The sequence below is a fragment of the Harpia harpyja genome, chromosome 16 (assembly GCF_026419915.1).
Source record: "Harpia harpyja isolate bHarHar1 chromosome 16, bHarHar1 primary haplotype, whole genome shotgun sequence".
NCBI lineage: Eukaryota > Metazoa > Chordata > Aves > Accipitriformes > Accipitridae > Harpia > Harpia harpyja.
In genome coordinates, this window is record NC_068955.1 from 20,697,442 (window position 1) to 20,721,186 (window position 23,745).

Genomic DNA, 23,745 nt, shown 5'->3' on the forward strand with positions numbered 1-23,745 from the left:
CAAAATCAAAATATGTGTATCTTCTGGAGAGCTACAGCTAGAAAAAGGCAGTATTCTACTCAATTCAACAGTGATGCTTATCAGGCCTGATTTTTATTAACCCAGTTGTTATTATTACACCCATTACCTGAGAAACTTAGCCACAGATTAGGACTTAGCATACTGAACACTATACAAACAAAAACCAAAATTTTGGTCTCACTTAAGTAGTTTCTTCTCAAACATTATGGCAACCTGAGTTTGCTATGATGTTTTCACACAGTTTCTTACACCATCACTGCATCTCAGAAAGGTGCAATGGAAGAGGTAACTTGCTGGGACCAGTTTTTACTAGGAGAGGAAGAAAACTTTGCAGTAAACTTCATGAGTCAAGTAACATTTCATTTTGCTGTAGTTTTGAAAAAGGATACACAATACCATTGGTAATGCTGCACCCTGCCACCAGCTGCCCTTCAGCTCACAGCAAAGTTTCCCCTTGAAAGGCTCACTATAGCTGGGTCTGTCCTTGCTCTGGTGACTGGCTCCCCCCTGAAGTCTGACTAAAGTTATGGGAACAGTCATGTTTCAGTCAGGCTACCAGCAAAATTCACACAGTACAAAATGGCTGTCACCTCCTTTTGATCAGCTGTCCTCAAATGATGCCTCTTCCACTTTCAGTGCTACAGACACAATAGAATCGAAAATCTTGCAGAGAAGTACTTCATTCATTAAGCATCGCCTTCCCCTTCTTTGTAAGTCTTTTCCCTCTTTCTCAAAATAGAGATTTACTTTTGCTTAAAAATGTAAACCAAAAGGTATTCCCTCACAAAATACCCACCAATGCTGAGGTACATGGCATTCTTTGAGAACAAACACATTTCCATCCCTTGTCTTTCATTCTCCTGCTGACTATGCTTGAGCAGTCATAAAGATGATCTGTTCCCTCTCTCTGCCATTGATCCCAAGGAGATCAGGAGATTAGATATTTGCCATTAGTACATAACAAATTTTGTCTTTCTGAGGTATATCCTGATTTCTTTTTATTCAGCTTCCCCCTCTGCGCCTAGCAGACACCAGCTATAAAATAGGATTAACGTTTCACTTGGCGGCTTTGTCTAGAATATCCAACAATGCTTGAAAAAGCATTGACTTAATTTATAGCAGTAACTGCATAAATAATAATTAGATTTATTACTCATTGTTTTAAAATAAATATATTCACCTATGTGTGCTTCAGTCAAAGTCATCACCTTCAAGTTTGGAATGACACAACTGTGGCACTATAAACAACAGTGCACTAATGAGCAGCTGAAGCATCACCATTCTCTATCTCAGAGATAATACTGGAAATCCCAAGCCAGGGAGTTACTCAGTATTGCCTGTGCACAGGCTTGGTGCAGTCAAATGAGATGGTAAGTCCCAGAACATAGTCTTGAACTAAGCAGGTTTGCCTTTACCCTCTTGGAAACCTCTCTTGGGCAAAGTTAGGGTCTCCCAAACAAAAGCTTTTACCTGGTTTGGAGATAAAATGTTCCTGGTGAGAGTTTTACTACTTGGAGTCTGCTAATAGAGATAGCTGAGGCGAGCAGTAATTCATACATACATACGTTATACACGTACACACAGAGCTATCAGCTAAACTGCACAAGAGCAGTGTGTGGCACCAGCATTCAACCTCATGACCTTCTGATACAGAGATCCAGGGTCTACCACTTCAGTTAAAAAAAACCCTCCCATTCCTGCCAATATTAGCAAAGCTGCATCCTGTTTGCAATTCCCTGCAGAGGTGGACTGAATGCTTGTAAGCAGATCTGATCCTATTCAGGAAAGGGCAATCATGTTATACTTCACAAAGCTCTGGAGCCCTCCTCATTTTCTTATTTATGTCATATTATCTAATTTATCCAACTAGCATTTCCCTTCTTTTACATTCCCTGCATAAGAGGGGCAAATACTTACATTACAGATCCTGCTAGATTTCAAGATTGATACATTCATGATAGAAAGAGACCTCTGCACATCTATAATTTTATCCTTTTTTTCCTCATTTTATGTATGATTATGATTTGGCATACAACATATTAGTAGATAACCTACAGATAACAAACTGTTGCAGATTGCTTCACCTTGTAGTGTTCAATGAGGAATTTCAAAGGGAGATATTAGTTGAACATAAATAAAATGCTCCTGCTCATTTTTTGGTTTTGTTGGGGGGGGGGGGGGGGGGTTTAAACAGCTGCAACAGAACAAGTCTGACTGCTTATCCCACAGGTTCAACCCTGGCCAACACACCTATCTGAATCTCCGTAACTCTTCTGCAGAAAAGCCAGTTTGATTCAAGGGTGCTTAAGCCTGCCCTTTACTAGTCAGAACACCAGTGCCTCTGCTCCGTTCCCCAAAACTTCAGTCTGACTTTCAGAGTTTCCTTGGTTGCTGAGACAATGAATAAAACTTAACGAATGGAAAAAGGTATTAATTCATCACTGGTTCAGCCCCATACAGGAGGTACTGCAAATTACAGAGGAATGCAACTAGTCTTAGCTGGCTGGTTCAAATCCAAAGAGCAGAATTGGTCAGTAACAAAGAGCAGGAAGAATAATTTTCTCTTCTTATCCATATGCTTTCCTGACTAGGGCCAGCAGGGGATTTGCTGATAAAACACAGCTTTGTCACATTTGTCAGACCTGAGGCTGTCATGGAAACATAACTGATGTGACAACCATTAATGAGCTACTGTCACAAGGGCAATCTGTCCAAGCCAACAGATTCGCTGCTCCTGTTCAGTAGTGGGCAGCAGTGAAACAGCCTAGCAGGCTCTCAACATCACCCCTGCTGCCGCAAGTGTCCTGGACTGTTTTGGTTTGGGAACACCATGTGTCCATGTTACCAAAAAAATATTTTACACAATTCCCAGTCTACAATGATGGGTTGGTTGGTTGGTTTGCTTTTAAATCAGATTGTAAGCAAATGTTGAAATGATAAGTGTTATGCTGAGCCAGAAGTCTGGGTTTTGACTTTGCTCCTCTTCTGCCCACCTTGCGGGAAGCCAACGACTCATCCAGAAGAATAATTACCTTTTAACAAGGTTTTCTTTCCTCTTTCACAGATAATCAGCTGGCTTTTTTCTGCACTCTTCCTCCAACCTATTCCTGGCATCTCCCTTTTCTACTCAGACTCAGGAGTAGCCAACTGTTACCTCACTGCAAGCAACAGGTTTCTCCTTTTCTCATGACAAATTATTTTTTAATAGTAAACATTTTAATACTTCCATAAGCCAGCATACCATTTGGCACCAATACATACAGCAGGAGCTCATCCTTCTCAGAACCAGTGGCAGTTCACTTTGGCGTCCCTCCTGTCACTGAGAGGGGCACATGTGATGCCAGATCTCAGAATACAATAAGCCCACGTGCATTGCTACTGTAGGCAAGGTCATACATCTCACCAACAATGCAACTGCCAAAATGACATTGCACACCTGATACAACTCTGCAAGAGGCTGAGGCACAAGAGAGCTTCACCTAATGCAGCCTGATTTTGCACATGGAAATTTTATTGAGGTGGAGAAAGAGGAATGTGGTGATTTGTTCCGAATTTCAGGACATCACACAGCCTGACCAGAGCAGCCATTGACCAATACCTGAAATCTCCAGATAAATGGCCACTTTGCAATCAGTCTGCCCTATCCAGAACACGAACAGCATAGATTTTCCAGAGAAATCATAGAAACTTTTAGCATAATTCCACTAGCTTCATCTTCCTCTTCCTGAGGATCTGGCCATTTAGAACAGCTAGGTACACCCATGATATCAGACCCGTCAGTGCCACAGGCACTGGAACTGCTCTGGGATCTGCTGACAAGGTGCTGCAGCTGATGACCTCAGGCTGCCTTTTGGATGTCCTGTTCTTCCAGATGGTCATAAATCCCCAGGAAGCATTCTATGCTATTGTAGTACACAGCACTGAGCCATATTTACATTTGTTTTCTACTGTCCATGCATGTCAGCCAATAGTAAATAAAACACAGCAGGGACCTTAGCTCTTGATGTGTCTCAGCAGAAAACTGGATAATGTCTCCATAGGAGAGGAAAGCAGATCTTGATGCAAATGCCAGATTTGATAGTATATTATACTATCCACTGAGTTTGGCACAAAAGAGATTATAACCTGCTGATAGGGTCCCCTGTACAACCAGCTTGTATAGTGGCCCCCTCACCACTCACAAAGAGCTCCAAACATGTGGATATGAGCATTTCTAAATGCAATAAGGTTCAACTTCTGCCTTCACCCGACCTTTACATTGAACAAAACTCATTTCCAGGGAGACTTCTGTTGAAAACATAACCTGGCTTCAACTGCTGGATAGAAAGTGAAAAAACCTCACTCTCATTGCTACCCTTTCCCCTGTCTCCATGGGCCCTAAAGTGAGGAGGAGGAGGAGGGTGGAGGCAGCACATGGCAACAGGCAGGGTCTGTAAGGACTTCAGCTCTGCATGTGTTTTGGGACCACCTCCTCCATGCCTTGACAGCAGCTCTGGCCTAGCTCAAGGGAACAGTGTACCTGCCCAGCTGACCACCCAATCACCCTCAAGGACACAAGCTCTCTGCGCTGAAAAACACGCAGTCAATCCTGCCCACAGTGACTGGGGGGCAGTTTAGCCTTCTTGCCTCATGCCACTCTTTGCTCTCACCTTTTGGGACTCCCACCCCCCAGAGCATCCCAAGCCGGGGCAGAGGGAACAATCCCATGAAAGCAGGTGTCATTACAGCATCATGGCAGAGGCTCATTGCTGTAGGAGACAGAAGACCTAAATGGACCATCTTACGCAGCTCCAGGGACAGGACTGGGTCTCCTCCACTAAAGCCTCAGATCAGGAAAAGAGTGTTGTGCTTCAGCTGCTCAGGCTGGGAGCAGGGTCTTGCTTACAGGTGGCACACAAGGGCACCGCTTTCCACAGGAAACAAAAGGGGTGGCCAGACAGCTGCCTGTGCGTGTCCCAGGGTGATACCACTCAACCTGCAAACTACTGTCATGTGTTGCTGCTAATAACAGAGCACTGAAAAACCAATGTTTGCTCTTAGGTGTTCATACATTCCCTAAAGCCAATCTGCTGCCCTGAGCAGGAGTGTAGCAGGGTCAGTACAACAGTGAAACCCAGTCTGATGCACAGCGGAGCAGCTCTAATCCAGAGCATCAGCTGATGACACAAAGCACATCCATTGTTCAAAAGTGGGTTTTTTTCACTCTTCTCTCTGAAACCAGCTTGACTCTTCTCCAAAAACCAACACCAGAATGAGTCACTTGAAATTATTTTTTAGGCAGGTTTCTGAAGACTGAGTTGCGGTATGTCCCCTTCCCTGCGACAATGTGCCAGGAAACCCCCAGGGAACTCTCCCAAGAACTGCTAGGGGATGAACGCAACAGGCTGAGCTGTTCAGCTTCTCACCTCCCCCAGCACGGGTTTGAACATGTTGACAGTAGAGTGGTATGAAGACAGTTTTGTCCCCTACAAATCTTTTGGATAAACAGGATTGTGCTCTGCATCAGAGATTTTTCTTTGTAACTTTAGTCAATACTTTCTTGGCTTGCCACTTTTGACAACTCAGTCATAAAACAGCACTCTCTGGAATACGACGTTCAAATTAATCATTTGTCAGCTATTCTCCTTTTAAAACTAATACTAGAAGGTCTGCATGGGCCTGTGAGAGACTGAAACATGGGAACGTGAATTGTGCAGCTACAAATGTTTCCATACTGCTGCAGCAATCAAATTGCTTTTTGCTCTTTACCAAGAAGGCATGAAATAGCATTGCAGGAAGCAGGTCTTTGTCAAAGTTGTCCAACTGTCCTCACCATGTCCATAATGTGGTAAATGCTTAGTGATGCCTTTTAACTTTCAAGCATGCTTTAAAGAGGGGAGGGATGTTCTGGTCATAAACAAACAGGCTCAGCTGGATCAGGAGAACAGATAATTTGATGGCTTGTATCCTTTGGATGCCAGCTGCACAAGGGATGCCAAATTGCGTTCTTGCCATTGACAGAAGTTTTAGCTTCCGATTCATCTCCTTGTCATCAAACTGCAATAGGTTGGGAAAAAAAAGGTTGAAGGGGGGAGCACTGCCTCTGACAGGATGGGGAAATGGGACTCCTTTGAACAGCCCCTTGCATACAACAGCTTGGCTCCAAGTGGACAGAGAGGATTAATACATGGGGCTTGAACTCAGACTAAGAGCTGGCACTGGAGGAAAGCCAACTGTGCAACACTCCTCTAAATGCCTGGGGGACTCTGTTGTTGTCACATGAAACTGAGGAACAACTGGGAGGCTCTGTTCAAAAAGCACTCAGAGTGGAAGCACATTTGCAAATCCTGATGAAGGAACAAGAGCAGCACCCGCCTCTTCCAGGTCTGCCTGCAGCTAGTACCATCAGGGGACTTTGCCTCTACCAGCAGTAGGTTCATTTTCAGCCTGAAAAATATTTTTAAAAGCCTCTCAGGCTTTTAAGACGAAAGAAGAAGTTTAAATCCCAGACCGGAAGCCTTAATTATAACGGATTTGTGTGAAAGTTGCCAGATCTCTCCCTGCTCTGTGATCAGGGCTGTGCCAAGAGTCTGCTTTGTGTCACACTAGCAACTGTGTTAAGTTCAGCAAAATAAGTAGGTCAAAGATGCAAAGGCAGAACAGAGATAACTGATTAGCACTAATGATAGCCTGCACTGCAGAGCAGAATGACAGTGCAATCATTTCAAGGTTCTTGCTGTAATTAAAGGTAGCCACACTCATATCCAGTGTGAATTGCTCAGAACAAATCCTTTTGCATGTCACATTTTACACCTTAGAAAGTCACTCAGTCACCATGACCAGAAAACAGCACATGAGAGGAAATGACTGTGAGAACTAGTTGTTCATACTGCTGGAATTGAAATTAACTTAGAGAAAATGAGGAAAGATTTGAGCATCCCCATGAGCAGCTCTTCTAAATATGCAGCACTGTTGTTTCCAATCAATTAATTCCATCTATTTTGAGCGTAAAGTTACAGATGGAGAATACTGATCTCGTGTTCAAGAATTTAATGGTCCATCTGTCCACAACTGTAACACCAGGTGCTCTTGAAGATCACCTGATCTTCAAAGAAAACAGCAGAAACTGAGACAACTACACTGTTTTTCCAGTGTCTCACAGACTTTCCCTAAGAAGAAAAATCAAAGGGACTGGAGTTATTTAGAGAAGGGAGTAAGAACAGAAACAAGTATTGAATGATACAGACAAAGTCAGTCCTAGGCTTCTAGATAGCCTCAGCTCATCCACAAAGTGGTGTATTTCCAAGTAATAAAGACAAATATGTCAACATAGCAATTAACCTGGAACTCACTGCAACAGACAACAGGGAAACAAACACTGTCAACCTATGGATAGAGGGAGTATGAGCAGTTACACAAAAGATGATCTCATGCAAGATAAAACAAGCAATTAAAACATCGTAACTCAGAATATAAAAATTACTTATTAGATAGTCAAGGAGAGAGAACAAAAAAAAAATATTTCTACCATGTCCTTTCACTTTCCTTCTAAGTGCAATGAAAAAGGACACAACTAATCCTATCAAAAAAACCACATTAATCTCTCTGGAAAACTCAGACTAACTGACTATCCACAGACAGAACGTGGACATACAGCCACTGGCAGAAACATGGTGGATGCATGGGACCAATGAGGAGATTTATCAGGACAACAACATAAAGCAACTGCCTTCAAGATACAGAAATGAATCCACTTATAAAGCGACAACTACAGCAGGCTGCAAATGCTGGGCTACAGACCTGTCCACTGGAGCTGTGTTGAGCACAGGGCCGCTACTCCTGCACAGGCTGCTGCAAGAACTTCACATGCATTACTGGGTATAGCAGCAGCCTTCTTGAATTGCTTACTCCCTTAATGGATGAAAAAAACAATGTGCCAATGCCTATGTGCTGCTGCTTACATTTATGCCCAACCATAGTAGGTCAGCTATAAGGTATTTTGAGTGTAGTTATAAATATATTATGATTTATTGATTTTTAATTATTATTATTTATTTCCTACTGGTAAGGTATATGTAGTATATAACATATGCAAACTTCATTTGGAACCATTCAGAATGCTAGGACATATGGAAGTTATATTAAAGGACTATGGGAATGATGCCTTGTATCACTTTTCAAAGTAACATGTAAATACTACAACACAGACCATTAAGGGAAATGCCACTCAGAAACACCGAGAGAGAACTCACCAGGCTTCCCACTGCATCACAGGGCACCACAGATAAATGCCAAAAAGCAACTGTTGCCTTTGGAATGCCCAATTTGCAACACCTTGCAGAGATCTCTCAGGAGTCTCAAGCTGACTAGCTGTAAAATGTAAGCACTTAAAAGCAGTGGTTCTGATTTTGAAAATCATTATCTTTGTCTCAGAAATTTCAGGGACTAATAGCATTTTCCCGCAAATGAGCCTTAAACTTGGGTAATCATCACAATGTTCCTTCTTAAGGAGGGGGATGGTTCAAATGAGCATGCCAGCTCCACAGATATTTCATTTCTAGTCAAGAATGGCACAAAGATTTCTTAACCAGGTTATTAATTGATATTCAGTAACAGCAGTAATTTATTTATAGAATCAAGCTGGTCAAAGTTGGTAGGCAAGAGGGGGACACAAAGTGTTAGACTGTGCTGATCAGCCCTCAGTTCACAGATGACAGCTGTCAGTTCTGTATGCATGTTGTAGAAAGATTGCCTGCTGCAGGACAGCCTGCTTCTCCCTCATGAGCGTTCTGCTGGTGGATCACAGTGATAACAGTGTTTTCCCCCTAAACTCCTCCTGGAACTCCTCCCTGAATCACAGCCAATACTGCCCTTTAATCAAGGAACAATTTGCGCACACACACACACACTCATAAACAACAGCCATTTGTGAGGCGGGGAGGTGGGATAGAAGGATCCGATTTCCATTCACTGCACTTTCCCCCTCTAGGACGATTTTAGGAGAAAGCAGAAATAAGCATTACCATTATCTCCAGTGTGTGTTAGCAGCCATGCTGAAGCCAGTCAGCAGCGCCTGGCATTGTTTGGAGGAACATAAAAGACCTTCTGTTTGGAAAGTTCAAGAAAGAAAGTGAGAGCCTGTGGCCTGATCCTGCAGTCAAAAGACTGAAACAGAGACTGAGAAGTTCTCAGGCAGAGGCTGATCCGAAGCCCTTTGAAGTTGACGGGAAACCTCCCATGGACTCCAGCAAGCTTTGGATCATGCCTGAAACGCACAGAAGGGAGCAAAGGAGCATAAAAGTAGAAACAAGCATCTGCTAGAGGGCGTTTAAACAGCGTAGGGGTGACCTAATCTTTTCATCATGGTTATCAGTACAGTGTATTTTTGTGATGTTCGAGGAAGTAGGATTATATCCATTTTCTAAGAATTTTCATTAGGACACAGCAGTTGTACATTAATCATTAGGTATTTTTCTGCTTAAAATGCTATGCATGCTACCCTAATGTTGAGTGTTGAATACAGCAATTAGCAAATGTCTCTGAGGAAAGGGGGAAAAGAAGACCCTTTCAGATTGCTGAAATTACTTGTTTTCTCCTTTCTTCCCTCGCTACCCTCTCCCAAAAAGGCTCGTTTAAAGCTATGAAAAACACAGTCCAGGACTGAAAACCTTATTAAGAACAATGCTGCCAGTATCATCTATTCATAAGCAGCAGTTTGAGACAGAGCCCAAACCAGAAGAAACTCTTTAGCAGCACATTCTCTAAACAATTGCTAAAGGATCCCAAGTGCGTGGAGGTTCCAAATCCTCTGCTTAATTATGGTGCAATTAATTTTCTCATTAAAGATGAATATAGGAGCATCCAAGAAGAAAGAAATGTCTTCTGAATTCTGTAACACTTACATAATTATTTTCTTGCATATAGGACTAATTGTTGCAGTGGTTTTAAAGTTTGGTGCTGTCTAGGTCCTAAATGACATTTTCTGGGAATTAATTTGTTAGAAACTTTTTTTTTAAACACTTCTTGCAGCCTTTGCACAAGATTCAACAAAAAGCCAAAGTATCTTTTTTTTTCAAAAGATGTTTCCTCTTTCCCTGGCTAATAGAATCCAACTGTTGCCGCATGACATCATTCCCCAGAGCTAGGGAATCCAAGCTCGCTCAGACGCTCGGCTGGGAGTAAACACCACGGGGAAAAAAAACCCACCAAACTTTAAAATGGGAGGAAATAACATTAAAAAGGCGATTTTTGTTACCTGAAATTTGGAGCATCTCCCTTTCCACTCCATTCTCAGATTTGTATTTCTCAGACAAAACTCTGTCTTATTATCTGAGGCAATCAGAAAACCAGTCGTTTAGCGTCTAATACCTGCTGTGCTTCCCACAACTCCTTCATATGACCTTTCGCAGCACTGATTCCAGCTAAAATGATTGCAGAGAACACAGACTGGCCAGGCCAGTTGTCATGGAGATTTCTCTCTCTCTCTTTTCATACGCACGCGCGCGCATACACACACACACAGATTTAAACAATTCTGGGAGGCATCCACAAAACAGCATGCCTTTTCATCAGCTAAGTTTTCGAAGCATTCCACCCCTCCTCCAAGCCCTCCCTAGAGTCAGCCCAGGAAGCTGAGCTTTGGTCATGAATCGATTGTTGAAATTAGAGATACTGCCTTTTAAAAAAAGAAAATCACCACAGATCTTGCATTGTTTTTTCCCCCAGGAAGGAAAACAGAGGTGTTTGCTTGCCAAAGCTTTGAACTACAAGTAAATCTATTGCATTCAAACCTGCGGGCTATTAGTCTTCACCTGACTTGTTATGAATTTGATATCTGAAAGCACTAAGGCTTTGTTGAAATACAATCATGCAGATTACAAGAAATGCTGCTGGCATGGCCTGACTGCTTACCTTGCTGTTCTCCCAGTACCCAGCCAGTGACTTAATTAGCACAGATATTCATTGTGGTCATGCAGGACTTCCTGTATTCTTTCATGTTTCTGTAATTAAGAAGAAAAATGTGCAGGTCAGGAACATGCAACTCAAACAAACAGAAAAAATCCCCCAGCTAAACAAGAAAAAACATACATTTGGAAATTTTCTCATACTGACTATAAGTTTATGTGCCTCTTGCCCAGAACTCACTATCTCCCAGTTAAAGGAGAAACCCATTTCAATGACGTCTGCAAATACAAGAACTGATTAATTTACCATCTTCGCTGGCACCATGGTTGCAAAACAAACTTATCCCAAACATAAATAAAGACACACAACATCTTTTCCTTGACAAAAAAATTCTAAATTAATCCCCAGCAATGTCATATAGGAAAGCCTGGACTGATAAATCAAGAGAACAGAAAATACTTTTAAAAAAAGAAAGAAAAAGAACATTTAGGAAGGAAATTCAGTAAAAAGTATTTGGACTCAGAAGAACCGCACTGTGCCCAAAGTTTTTACACTTTGAGAAATAGCTTGAGACTTACTCTTTAGAGGATTTAACGTAGTCAGTCATTCAAAGTTTTAAAACTTCGTAAAAGATACTAAAGGGACTGCATGACTCTGCTTTCTGCAATGAGTACTATAAGCAACAGTCCCTCTAGTGGGCGTAAAATTGCAAAGCTGACTATGCCATACTAAGTAAGAAATCAATTTCTTGTTTCTTTATCAACCACTTCATTATGCTGTTATGATATTCCACCCCTGCATTAAAAAAATAAAATTAACATCTGCATCTTTATATGTTATTTAGGGAGCTGAACACAAGAAAATGTGTATGGACATTACATAATCAACACAGCTAGGTTTATACACGAGGAGATATAAAAGAGTTCCAACGTATTGCTCTTCTGGTTGTGTTTGTAACATGATAGCGAAGGTGGGATTAAAAAAAACCTAGACAGGGAGATGTCTTATGGGAACACCTGTCCCTCCATATAGCTATTACAAAATATAAATTACACTGCAGCATATTATTGACTTTATGTCTGAAAACTCTATATTTTGTGAGTGACAGAGCTCCCAGCAGATTGTACACTTAAACAACCTCTCTTTCTATCAAAAACACTACCCAAAGGCATATACATGAGGCATATTTTACAGTTACCAAAAACTACATGCAGACTATACACAGGTACATGAATATAAAGACAGGTACTTCAGCTCTTAAGAATCCAGAAGATGCTGAAATGACATCACATGAAATAGTTTTTCTAGACATTAAAGCACCACATGCTAAGCTTGCAAGTTCACACTAAGTTCCCCTAAAAATGCACCAGTGAGGCCCAGCAGAACCATAGGAGCTAAATACAAAAAATTATGACATGTTTTTGTCTTGAAAATTTCCTTTTGGCATATGACTGAGTAAAACTGATCGCATGCTGCAAGTGGGCACAATTTCAGCAGTGTAACTGGCGAAAGAGGGAGACGGGTACCTCCTCCCAAGAAAGGAATGTTTTACCCACATCACTGCAAAGGGAATGCTCAAAAGACATGGAAGTAATAAAAAACAAACAAACAAACAAACAAACAAACAAACCAACCCCCAACAACCTAGGAATTGACCAGTGGAGAGGTGAAATGGCTGATCAGTCTCAAATTTTCTATAGACCCCATTACTGTAGCATGGGAGTATATACCAACCGTCTGCACCACATCCCACTCGAGTTTATCACAAGGCTCTGTAGCACTTCATTAGGTGACCACATCTGCATATATGGCAAGGATGTCAGGGGAACATGCAAGCTAGCATTTATAAACAATTGAAAATGCTCATTGCATTACATATACACTCAGTTACAGTTTAAAGTTCCAAACAAAACATACTAAGTCATTAAAATATATTATGCATGCCCAAATATGTAAGTACAAAGCACAGTAGTAAAACTACAGCCCACGCTTTCGTCTTGGGCAGGTGACTACCACAGAAGACCCAAGACAAGCACATTCTATTCTAAGCCTCATGAATACAGTCCTAATCAATTCCTTGCCAAAAAGTGAATATTTTGCTCCAATAGGCCCCAGTGAAACAAGAACCATTCCCACCTTTTACTGTTTTCTCACTTGGCTTTTCTATGAGCACATCAACACCTCAGAACAAAATTTAGGATCAGGACAGAGTTTGGGATCATAAACAGAAGACATGATGAACAGCTGACATTACATTAATTACAGTGTCATGGCTACACTGCAATCAAAAAGCATTAAAATATGTATCCTCATCCCCTGCAGGAGACAGACAATCCATTACTCACACATGGCTGATGTTTAGTTTCTTATTTCTGATACACTTCCCATTTCTGACTGATTGAACACACTCCTTCCTATGCCCTGCTGTCACAAGCGCAGGAGGCAGAAGCCACGTGACGCACGCAGGAGCGGACATGCACTGAAAAAGATGAGCGTGCAGTGTGAGAGTCGTCACTGGGGCATACCTGGCATCTCTGCCCTTGAGACTGGAAAGGGAAATCTGAGCCACTCTCTCCACAAGCTGCGCGGTCTGAGATTCTTTACTGAATGCTTTCCAAGTTAAGCGGCCATCCTCAGCAACAGCAGAGGAAACAAAAATCAGATCAGCTCCTAAATGACTCATGAAATTTTATCATTTTCAGTAGGTGAAAACACAACATCAACTTTGAGATTTAAAAAGACAAAACAAGAGATGAGCTACAGACGAAGCTGCCCACAACAACAGCACAAATCTCTGGTAGGTGTAAACAGAGATTAATTACTGCACCAACTTCAGTGACATTTTCCTTTGCATTTTTTAAATAAAATGAAGTTCCACATAAAAATAGTCTTGTAAAATGATTTATGATTTTTCCCCCTCCTCAAATAACTTTCTGCCCTGCAGAAGGGCTTCTGCCCCTTTCCCATAGAAGATGACCACCTTATTTCTCTTCCTCTCATGTCATCTCTACAGCACAGTTACTGACCATCTTTCCAGTGATGTCAATGGATATGTACCTGTTTGAACTTCGATAAAATTAAGACTCAACAGCAAAAAGTGAAGCCTGAGTACCCTGTCCCAGTATGTTTTTAACCCAGTACCACAGGAAGGCAAGTGCCTGCAGCTCCTGCTGACCTCACTGGGAGAGGCAGAGAGCTAGGCAGCAGTACTTCCTCATCACCAGGCAGTGACTTGCAGAGGTATGGAAATAAGGGAAAAGGTCCCAACCAGCTCATAATATAAAGCGTGCATGCACTACAAAAACTGTGCTCTTTGCACTTTATTTAGAGGCCCAGCACTCAATACTTTTGCATAGGGAATTCTGTGACTACCAGGTGGGACAAGACGATGACATCCAGGACAGCAGCCACCATACTCTTTGAAGCAGTCCCACGACACCATTGAGTTCTTTGAATTAATAGTCCACACCACTGGCCTTTATTGTTAACACTCCAACACAACGGCATAAGAGCACAGCAATAAAGCAAGTGCCACAAGATAACACCTCTGACCGCAAAAGCATCATTCTACTGAAGTGAATAAAACCTTCACTGACTTCAGTGGCACATTAATTTCACTTTTGCCCCACTGCATCATGTTTTGCTAGGATTGTTGTATCATAGTAAGTAGTGCAAAAGTATACCGTAGCCCTGCAAACAATAGCAAAGTAGTTGACCCAACATATGAGACCCTCGGTTGCAATGGGACTGCACAGATGTAGGTCTAAGATCAGTAAGCTATGATCTTGTTTTCCTCCCCCATTTCAGCATCAGCTCCATTACCCACAGTATTTCCACAACTCTCTTTTCTAGGAGAATTAAAAATTTCCATGACCTCTTTAATGGCCCAACAAGGATCATGTTTGAAGCACTGTACTGATTTAACTAACCCAGAAAAAAAAAAGTATGTGTGTGTATATATATATATATATACACACACACACATACTGTATGTGTATAGGAAATGACTAATCATAGCTGTGCACTCTTTGAGATGTTGCCAATCCCTTTACAGCTCTATATCCCATTTCAGTTTGATCTCATTCTGCAAATGAAAGCCTGCCATACTTGGGTCTGACCCTGGTGTCTCAACTGGGTGCAAGACAGCAATTTGCAAAAGCTGCTAAGTGATTCAGAGAAATGAAGAGGGTATCTGTACCTGGGCAGTCATGACAAGAAGCTGACACACATTCAAATACTGTGCAAACACTCATTTAGAAATAAAGTGGCTTAACTTTGTGGCTATTATTGGTTTAGGCCCTGATTCAGCAAAGCACTTAAACATTGACTTCAAAAGAACTTTAAAATATGCCAAATGTGCTACAATATTTTACCAAAGTGGTGCTTTAGTAATGTTGTATATTTCAGAAAAGAGAGACAGACAGAGGTTTTATTTGGCAATTAAAGCTTTAAGACACTGTTTGGTGATATAACCAGGACATGCTCCCCATGCTAAACCTACTACTGAGGTTGAAAATCTGCTGAGCAATAAGCTGAATAATTCCTTAATAAAACAACTTTAAACCTGAACAGTGTGGAATTAACTCATGTAAATGCCTACTTTGAAAATTATCCATACCTATAGTCTGATTCATGACAGGAGACACATATTACAGCTCAGGCTGCTAGGAAAGCGGTGCAAAGCCACACAAGCCATACAAACTGGCTCTGGGCCCAGGCAGCCAATTCAGCCAGCCCTCAACATCCCAGTGCTGCAAACTGTGTCAGATGGCACCAGGCCAAGGCACAAGCCAAGCCATAGGGATAACCAAAAGGTGGGAACCTCATGTAAATAAGTCCTTCTGCTCCTTAACTCTCCGGAGCCAGCCCTGTCTGCAACCCATCTGCACCCCAGCCAACACCCTTCCTGTGGGTGGCTGTGCTGTATCCCAGGCATGCCTGAAAAGCAAAGAGAGGAAGTTGTAGGACCAAAATTGATGGAGGGGGGAAGCCCCCGAGGGGGGACTATTTGTCCTGTCTGGACAAAACAAGAAAATTTTGCCCTTTATGGGTGTTAGTCTCTTCCTATACCTTTTTTTACTGCATATATCCCCATCAAGAGTGGATTTATGTCCCAAGCAGTGGGGCGAGACAAGCAGGCTTCCTCTGGGAACTAGCCATATCAGGAGAGATGTCAATGAGTTGTTTGAAATTCCACAGGAATTCTGATTTGACCCTACATGAATGTGAGATATCTCAATTTGTCTTAGTTCACTACTGGGGTTTTTTAAGTAAAAGCCAAAGGACAAGTTTCTGTTGCCCTCATTCACAGTACACATCCTGCGACACAAGATGCTACACATGGGACTAGAAGGCAATTTAAAAAACAGATCCCCTCACACCTGCAACTGCAATGCAAGCAGGACTCACAAGAATATAACTCTGAGAGGACTAAATCTTGTGTGCATCTGAGCAAGTGCTGCAAAGCTTCGACTTAATGGGAACAGAGGGGCAGAACACTTCTCAGAGCACATAAATGATGGGAATACAGATACTTTAAGCCAAATCCCCACCTGAAGAGGCACTTTTCATATTGTTGTTAAGGTAGCCCTTCCTGTACTCGCATTCAGGTAGAGGGACAAAGAAGATGCTGTTGGGAACCATCTCTATTGTTACATTGGCTCTACAGAGCCAATAAAGGGAAGAGGGTCTCAGCAAAGCAATGGACACGAGGACAGATATATTCAATAATGCAGTGCTGGTTTCTGAAGCAGAGTATGGATGGAGCCTAAGGCTGAGCATCCAGTACAATATCACCTTGTTTACATGAGAAAAATCACAACCAATAGCACTGTGCACTCTTTGAACTTCTAAATAAATAAATAAATAGATTAATAATGACAACATGTTTTGTGATTCCTTTTGATCCTCAACTATGAAAGTTCACAGGAAGTTTATGCAACCCCCTCCGACTGGATAGATCTTATCTTCCAAAGACTATTAGCCAAGAGACTCTAAGAAGGAAGTGTCAGCCTGATGTTCCTTTGGACAAAAAGCAATGACTTATCTGTGTGCTGACTTCTGCAGTTGGCTTCCTTTATTTTAGTCATGACTTGAACCTCCAAGTTGGCCTGGAGACCCTATGAACTCCTGCTAACACGCTGGGGGGATGCCTGTGAGCCCTGCTTAGCATCTCTGGGGAGGAAGGGTACTGCAAGCACCAGCCCAGCACTAGTCCCATCACCTACACCCCATTGAAATCAAAGCCAGCAACAGCATGTGTTTTCTTAGGCATATAACAAGTTTGTCTTTCATATTGTCATAATCATCACAGCAGGCAGATTTTTCAAGCCACAGACAATAAAGCCATTTTCTTCTCTATTTTGGATAGAGCAGATAAACAAAGTATTGTTTTGAATATGCACACCTCCTTTCATTCTTTCATTCATGGTCCTCAGTGTGCTTTACAAAGCTGAGTAAATATCACTTCTGTGTGGCTGCTTGGAAAAGAGGAGTTAAGTGGCTTTGTGCATGAGGCTGCACAGTGGCCCCTCAGAAACACTGTGTGACTGACCAGGTTCTGAGCACCAGGCTCTGCTGCCTCCCCTGAGATCATAGTTAGGACCTGGAAGGCTGTTGGGGTCAGCTGAACTCCAAGGGATAACAGAACTTTTTTTCTTCCTGGAAAACAATCTGGGTATGGGAAACAGCTGAAATTAAGCTTTCCTTCTGGTGCCGTGGAGGAAATGAAAGTCAGTGACAGTGGACTGACTAGGACAAGCTTGTGCAAAACAAAAGAAATTCAAAACCAGACCATGCAGACAGTTCAAAAACACTTCGTGAAATTTGTGTTAGTTTTTCAGTACCTCAGTGCTTCCTGGGTTTAGCAGTGGAGTGTGGTACAAAGATGCCCAAATCAGCCGCAACCATCATAACTCCAGAACTGGAAGTCGCACAGCCCCAACAGGACAAAGCCAGTGCTCGAACTAGTGCAGCTGTATTTTGGGGGGGAAGGGGGTCATGCCTCCACACAGTGCCCCACTGCTCTGTAGGGCCATGCAGACCTCCTGGAGTCAGCTCCAGGGCAATCTGTGCGAAGCTCCATTGTGCTGCACAGACATCCCCTGAGCAACATACTGCAGACCACAGAGGAAGCCAGTCTCAGCGCTGAGAATTCAGCTCCCAGCGCCTGAGCTCCAGATGAATGCCTTAAAAGCAAGGTCATTCCTCCTCCTTCGATTCTGTGCGCTCTTCCAAACAGAGCTTGGGGAAGCCTCTGAAAACAGCCCCACATCCAAGGAAGGACTCTCCGAACGCCCCCTTTTAGGCTGCTGGGGAATCACACACCTACCTGTCTCCTCTTCACTGCTAACAGTAGAGGCTATTATTTAAGAAGAAAAAAAAAAAGTACACATTCTGCTTTACTCTCATCAAAACAGATGGCTCAGAGATAAGATTTTGCCTCTTGCCATGAAAAAGCATTATTTCTTCTTTTAATTAAAGTATTTCCCATTTTAGAGACAAAAGAAAAGCAAGAATCGACATTTTTTTTTACATCAAACTGAAAAGGGTGGAACTTGGGAAAGTACCAGTGCTCTTCTTCCAAGTCTGGGAAAACTATACAGCTTATATAGGCCAGGACACTGTTATAGATATTTTTTCTTTAAAACACTGGATAAGGTCCATGTAGTCACATGATGTTCCCCATTGCTATGTACATTGCTTTAAGGGGATGGACAACTCTCTCTCTGGAACTGCTGCTGCTGCTTGCTGTTCATACTATGAAAATGGTGAAATCCCACAACACAGGCTGATTGTTAGCCATTTAGTGCACAAAGACCACACACTAGAATGTTTGCAAAAGACCTTGCTGCCAGTGAAAAAGTGCTAGCAAAAGCTCTGCTAAAAGTCTTGATTTCTCACTAACCCCTAACCTGGCCTGCAACAGCATGAGCACTGAATGCTGCACCAACATCTCCATCTAAATGCCACAGTAGGACCAGACTTCTAAAGGCACTGGCCATTCCCAGTTAATCACACAGAGTTACACCAAGATTTAGACATGTAACTTACGGCTGCTACCCTTGCAGTTGGGTGTGTGTATGTTCAGTGCAAACACAAGTTAGCGCCTACAATGCTGGAAGCAACTTATGGAAAGTCTGAACCATAAGATTCAAATCATTAGGAGCATGCATCACAACTTGCTTTGGGGAAAATTCCCCATTCAAGAACAGACATGCTGATTACGACTCCAGTTTTCTGATTTCCTGACGTGTGAAAGTCCCATCAGTAAACTTGAGAGCTCCGTGCTTACTGAAAGCATAAAGCAACACTCAGTTTGCCAGAAAAAGCTGAAAGGGCTTCTTTTTTTTTTTATGCATATGTCTAAGATTGAAACCCTCTACTCTGCTTCCTGCACAGTGTGGAGGGACCTAACAAGGAGTCAGAAGAATAAAATGTTGTTCTTGATTTTGACACCATCCAGTTATATGACCTTTCTTCACCTAGTAACACAATACCTGTTTGGCTTTCTGAAGCTCTGAGAAATCAGAAGCAAACTATTGGAATGATGCAGTAAATTGCAATCTCACCATAAACTTCAAATAATATGTATCTTTGATCACGTTATACAATTCTGTACATTAATCAACCTCCAAGGCTGTTTCCAGTTTCTTAACCTGCTTTGCATCTATGCATTTTTTATACTCCCTCCAGCCTGAAAAAAAAAGCCAAACATGAACAGGGTTTCTTCGTCATTCCTACCACTGGAATAAGAAACTTCCTCACAATTCACACAGGCCCAGAGTACAACAAACACAAATGCAGTCCTGAGGCAGTGAAAGATTACAGCCTGATTTTTCTTGCCTGTGTATGACAATGTCAGAACTTCGCACAATTTTTCTTAGACATTTTGTATCTTGTCACACTCTAAAATATTAGACACTTGCACTGCAAGATTAAAAAAAAACAAAAAAACCAGACACAACTATGTTGTGGGCCATTTTTTAAATCCCCTCCATCCAGCTGCTTTCAAAATAAACTGCACTGCACCTGTCTTGCAAGAACCTCCACAATGGTTAAAAATTCCATACAAAGTCTCGTGTTTTATCACTAGATTCATCTCTGGTTTACCAGGGTGTGACCTGGAGCAAATCTTAGCAATTTTAATACCTCACCTTCTCTAGAACGGCTCCCAAGTGTAATTCACGTGGCTTGCGAAACAACTGTAAAATAAATCAGGAGCTTGCAACCCCAGCTCCTCGACACCTAAGACACTTATGGAAAGCCAGCAGACCAGCACAATATAAAAGAAGACATTTGGAAAACACAGTGCCATTTTACATCCATTTGGAATGGCACTTCGATACTTTAGGAAATACAACCCTCCCCTGCAATTCAGCATGAGCCAAGGTAATTGGAACAGCTTTCTGCCTTGGTTTCCTTATCTCTAAAGAGCTGATAATAACTGAATCTATAAGAAATACTGTTAGAATAAATTTATTAAACTTCATAAGTTAGCCACAGACTGCTGGAAGGAACGCATTACTGTATTAAGAAAGTGGCTGACTATACCCCTTTTAATTTAAGCAGATTCCCACTACTAAGCCCATTTAGGAGGCTGTATTAATATAATCCTCAGAAACATTTTCACTATATAATTTTAAAATCACAAGCTGGGCTAGGGAATGGCAAGGAAATGCCATGCACTGTCATGCACACACAGAGAATGAGAGTCAACTGCTTGAACGCTGTATCCTGGATAAAAGAGCAAGCCCATTAACAGGAGAAGGTGATAAAAACCCCCATATGCAGCACGGAGCACCTCTAAAAGCCAAAACAACAACAAGCATTTGAGGTGGAGAGTGGAGCAGACCACTATGACTCATAGGCTATAAGTCTAGTCAGTGAAAAATCTGGCAGAAGTGTGGTGTTTGACTATGTCTGTACATTCCCAAGAGATTTATAGCTGCTTATTAAATCATCTGTTCCTGTTAAAACCAAAGAAACTGTATAAGTTTCACTGGATTTTTACATCTGCTAGAAAGACCCATTAACCATTAATACAGAGTAGAGTTTTTCTACTGGGTGAGCCATTCAAAAGATTTTGAGACATTACTTGTGACAGGAAGTAAATTGTACACAAGGGACAGGCTGCAGGGGGATCTGAAACCTGCTGCATCAGGATGGGTCTCCCCCACTGCCATCTCTGGTCTCCCTGGCTAATCTTCAAAAACAGATGGGTCTTTTGAGTGTCAGATAGTTTCTGCAGGGGAAAGGGAAAGGGAAAGGGAAGGAAACAAGTACTTTCTACAGAGGAAAGTTCTGTTGAGGAAATAGTCACATCTTCAAGAAAATGACTGTGGTGGCTTGAGACAGGGTTTGCGGAGCAGGTTCATGGAGTGTGGTGACACACAGGCACACGCTGGTGACAGAGAACCTGTCAAACTGCAAGCAGTGGGCAGTGGTATTGGCCAATTAACTTCCTTTGCACAAAAATTGCTAATCTCAGGAGCTGGAGGGAAAACGCCAGTAGCCCTGCAGTTTCATCTCAAAACCCAAAGGAAGAGGAAAAGGAGCTGTGCACAGCTCTGCTCCACACATGAACACTGCTGCTTGAGCGCTGGTTAGTTCGCTGAAGAGGGAGAGAGAAGGATGGGTAGGGCTGTCATTTCAATCCACCCTGTTTAGCTAAGCAAGTTATTTTGTAATCTTAGAATACTCCTCAGAGCATCTCCTCCCCTACCTTTCACACACATTATCCACTGAAAAAAACCTGCACGAAGAAAGAATTTTCCTTCTCCCATCTCCCCTCAGTCTTACTTTTTTGTTCTTTTTTCACCCTTGGGCACATCCACAGCTTAGCTCTCCGAGATAGCCATCTCTCAATGGTAATGTACAAAGATGTTATTAAATAGAAGCCATTTGCTGAGGCATACATGGGCTGAATGTCCTGAATTCCCAGAAGGTAGGAAAGTTTTACACATTTTAAATTAACCCCTTAAAAATAAACAAAAATCCAGGCACATTTGCCAAACATCTGAGAATGCAGAAATACTGTATCCATGGCTACTTCAGTGCTGACACTGGAATAGAGACATACTTTAAAAACACAGAAAAGGCCCTTCTGGGTCAGACCAGCAGTGCCTGTAGCTCAATACTCTGCCTTCAGAGGCAGTGAAGGGCAATGCTAGTCAGGGCAAGCCCAGGAACCTAGCTGCTTTCTGGCCATTTTTCTTTGTCTGTCTGAGACTGCAGGCTGTGGGTGAGCAAAGCTAAAAAGGAGTAAGATTTGCAAAATTTTGCTAACAGTGCATTTGTTACTCTTGCTCTACCAATGAAATCCTATTAAGTCTGTAAAGTGAAACATGACAGAAAGCCACGTCTGAACTGCCATACTTAGCTGAAAAGTCAGCAATTTGAGAGTTTGAGAGCACAATAATAAAATCAAGACCCACACCAGCTCACACACGCAGAATGCCCAAAGCCTACAAGTGAGGGAGCCGAGCACCACCACGTCCGTGGGTGCAGCTGTGGCAGATTTGCCAGCACACACTGGATGGGGGGGCACAAGAAAGGGTGGGTTGTTCAGCACATTTCTCTTTCATGTTTTTGAATTGCTGCCTTGTAAAAGTTAATTTGGTAAAAAACATGACAAGATAATGGTAGGTCCTGCTGAATCTGCACAGCTATGCTACGCCAAACTGATTTCTGCAGTAAATCATGTGCACTTGCAAAACACAAAGGCAGGACTGTACAGCCCTGCGAACTTGTTTATACTGTATATTTATTTTTGCCAAAAGTGACAAAATGTTTGTCAGCCCTTGTTTTTTCTCTTTCTTACCTCTGTATTGAACTGTCTCCACTTCAGCACGCTGAATCAATACAGAAGGAACAAACACGCGTGGTGATTCTGATCTCCCAGCAATCTGTACGAAAACCTGAGTCAGCATAGCTATGCTCAATAGGTTGCAGTCAGTCTCCTACCCTACAGCTGCATGGACCCCAACCATTACCAGCTTCCTACCCTTCACAGCAACTAACTTTCTGGGATGTCAATTGGTCAGACATGTTGAGGCTGATTTAGTGCTTTTCCTCTTAAAAAAAGACTATAAAACAATATGGCGGGGTGGGGTGGGGTGGATTATGGCAATATCCATACCCAGCACAGTAACACCACATCCCAGCCCATTCAGGGTGAGACATCGTGACTAAGGCATATCAGCCCTGCAGCAGACTGCCTAGCAGGCTTTGGACTAGTCACATGTTACAAGCCTCAGATGGTGGCATGGAAAATCAAGACCGTTATTCAATCCTGAATAATCATCTTCTATCTTTTGATTTGGCTCTCCTTGCTTAACGGGAGGCAGCTACGCTAGTGAGCATAACTTTCTTGCTCCATGTCAACTTTACCCCTGCACCATGCACACAACAACACTGTAACTCACAATTGGTGAACTTAGAGCAAACGTGAATCTGGGCCAACTCATTCCAGATCAACACCGCCGCATCAGTGGATGTCACCCACCCACACACACACCTCCCCAGTGACCCAGCCATGTAATAAGTTTTTTCTTCGCATTGCAAAAGAGAGAGTTTAGCACTGCTAGGGAGGAGGAATGATCACTGTATTTCACAAGCACAGGAAGCATGCAAATATCACTGTCCACTCTCACTGGAGGAAACACTGTATGTGAACAGTTGTGAGAACTACAGCAGCCTTCCAGACCAGCATGAAACCTGAGTCAGCCCTTAGGCAAGCTGCTGAAGTCAATGCTTGGCTTTCTAGCACATGCTCAAGTATTTGGCTGAGCTGGGACCATTTTCAAGTGTGGGATGCAGAATCCCACTCAATGGTTGCTC

The 23,745-nt window shown here is 42.4% G+C and overlaps 1 protein-coding gene across 4 annotated transcripts in view; it reads right to left on the bottom strand.

The window, feature by feature from the left end:
- DENND2B (DENN domain containing 2B) overlaps positions 1-23,745 on the bottom strand; it is a 182,294-nt gene that overhangs the window by 130,200 nt on the left and 28,349 nt on the right. For 3 of the 4 annotated variants that reach the window (XM_052810928.1, XM_052810927.1, XM_052810931.1), the window contains exon 2: positions 10,912-11,000. The gene's annotated coding sequence lies outside the window, so the exon portion shown is untranslated. Of the gene's footprint in view, positions 1-10,255; positions 10,397-10,911; positions 11,001-23,745 lie in introns of those variants that run through there. The other variant, XM_052810929.1, reaches the window with a different exon arrangement.